This window comes from Serinus canaria, chromosome 5 (assembly GCF_022539315.1).
Source record: "Serinus canaria isolate serCan28SL12 chromosome 5, serCan2020, whole genome shotgun sequence".
Lineage (NCBI taxonomy): Eukaryota > Metazoa > Chordata > Aves > Passeriformes > Fringillidae > Serinus > Serinus canaria.
In genome coordinates, this window is record NC_066319.1 from 25,040,817 (window position 1) to 25,043,753 (window position 2,937).

The following is a 2,937-nucleotide window of genomic DNA, read 5'->3' on the forward strand; positions in this document are numbered from 1 at the left end:
CGGCTTGGCTGATATAGCTATTTAACTTCATGTTCTCTTCACTTCACTGATGAGAAAGAGGTACACAGCTCTTAATGTGGGACTTGTCGTCAATAGCACATCCAGACTCTACAGCTGTAACTGAGTGAAGTAGCTTTTTATGGGGTGATCCTGGGGAGCTCATTTGGTTGGGCTTTAGTTTCTTCTCCAAGCCTTCAATATTACATATTTGTTAAATTATCATATCTTCACTGGACTCCAGCTTACTTTGCTTCTTGCTTTCTCAACCATTTAAATGGGGCTTCTATCTATAAAAAGAATTTTTTAAAAAATCACATTCTAGGGAAGGGGAAGGACATAATAGAAAGATCAGTGGGTAATATGAGAGGTAGGTGATGGACATTTTTTATATATAAACTGGTACAAGTGGAGTGCAACACGAGCACAAGAATTATATGGCTTTATGGAATATTTGACTAGGCACAAATTGACAGCTAAATTATCACTCAGGTGTAAAAAAGAAAAAAAATTCAAATGTAAATATAAGTGACATTTAACAAAGAACTTTTCCAAACAAGATACAACTGAATATATGAAACTAAGAACTAAATTAAAAGAGAATTAGAAGTCTAAAAGGTAAGAGGCCCTCGTTCAGGTAAGCGTGCAAGCACGTGTGTGCTCCTACTCAGGCCAGTACGTATATAACAAGCACTGAACTGAATAGGAATGTTTCTGAGGGTCTCTAAGGAGCAAAAATGCAATGTTCTTCTTGTGTCAGAGCACTGCTGTTTTTCTGAAATCATACACTGGTTATCTTAAAACCTGTGTTTGATACTTTCTTGTTGGATTCTTAATGAAATTTTAATCTAGTTCTTATTTAACTTTCTCTTCCTTTTTTAATAGTAGCTTTAAAGAAACATCATGTAATATGTGCAGATTGATTCTACGAACTGTGTATAAAAAGAAAATCAACGTATGAAGCCTACCATGTAAACAAATAAATAGAAATATTTCAGTACTTATTTACTGAATAGTCCATAGTTCTAGGAGATGTGGATTATTCTGTAAATATGTAATCATAGACTACTTTATTTGATGACCTATTTTAGCAGCTTCTTGGGAGTTACAGTAGGCTGTCACATATACATACTTATAACTTTTTAAGATTGGATTTATGGGATGTACCATCATAACTTTATAGGAAACATTTTGATTCACTGTGTAGATAAGCATTTGATATGATTTGGTTTTTCAACAGCTAAAGTGATTTGTGATTAAAAAATATTAAGCTTACTTGGCAATAGACAGTTTTAGAAATAATCACTCTCTAGCGGTTTGCAGAAGTAATTGCCAAATCGAACAGTTCAGGAATTGATTTTTTTCCCACAGAAATGCCTCAGAACTCTGAGATGCAGTGACAAGTGGTCTCTAAAGGTAAACTTAACCCATATACAGTATTATTAATATGCTTGGCCTTGATGTATTTTTAGTTAACTTCTACATTTGGTAACACAAGACTGTCTGTAAAACACCAAAATGTGGATGAGATCTATACAGTGTTGCAAGTAACTTTAAGTAGAGAAAACTGAAACACGGGAGATGTAGTGAGTTTAGGATGCCAATCTGAATGATGGACTATGTCCTAGTTATCTGCAATTATGAAGCTGCCACTTACCTTCTCAAAGTCTCTGGGTTTTGCTAAAATACTGTTTTTCAAAGAAGGCAACCGTCAGTAAATTATGCAAACCTCTTATATTGAGAATAATACATGAAGAAAGTACTCTTGAATAGTTACATAATTGTATGAAAGCTGTAATCTTTTTCCTTTAAGTGCATGTAAAGGTGAGTGACTATACCTCCCACTTGTTAGAGAGGGAGAGATTTGTTTACTTTGTTTCATTGGTGTCCTAGCATAGTTCATCACAATTGTACAGACTTATATAAATAAACTTGGTTTGTTGGTTTAATAAGGTTGATTGTTTATCCCTTGATCTGAGGTGCTAAGGGTTTCCTGTCTGGATGTTGTTTTTTCAGAAACGGACACGATTATATTTAAATTGGACTATTATATTTAATACTAAGATTGTGAAATAATTAATGAAAAGTAAGCCCTCTTTCTTTGCAAGAGCAGCTGTTGACTCCTGGATCACTCTCTAACATCTGGAGTTGGTCCTTATCACTAGACTCAAATGGAGCCTCTTGGAAGGTTAGTTCACTTGCACCTCTACTGCATCTCACTTAAAACACAGACTTTGCTTGTCTTGTAGAAATTAAGTCTACTTTTGTAATCAAAAATGCTAAAGCATGTAGCTGAACTTAAAGAAGCTACTGAGTAAAGTGAAGCAAGATTTCTCAGGGGCACTCAATGTGAGGATGAGATACAAAAGGCATAATTTGAAACAGGGTAAGTTCAGCCAAGATGTAATATTAAAAAAAGAATTACCCTTAGGACAGTTAAATAGTGAACTAGGTTGCCTGAGAGATTTCTCTGTCTCTTTTGGAGGTTTTCAAGAGAATGCTAGATTTAGGCATGAGTAACACAATCCAGTCTTGTCGCTTACCCAGCTTTCAGAAGTAGCATGGATTGGGGATCACCCTGAGCTCCTTTCTGATCTGAATTAATCTATGAGTTTATAAGTAATTTTGTACTTTATCTAGTTTTGTCTGTTTTCCCTACAAGTACTGCCTCCACCCCATCCCCCATTCGACATGCAGAGTAACATAGTACCCAGAATTTGTCTCATGGACATGGTGGTTTAGGATGAGCAGTACAGGATATCCCAACACAGATCCTTTCTGAGACTCCCTGGTTGTGGACGCCTATAGGGTTCTTGCTAGGGCTGTTTGTGAAACAATATCGTCCCTAGAGATTAACCACTGAACAGGCTGGAAGACTTTGCCTCGAAGTTTGGGTTAAGAGCTGTAACTGAGATTTGCTTAGCAAAGTGTTCTTTGATG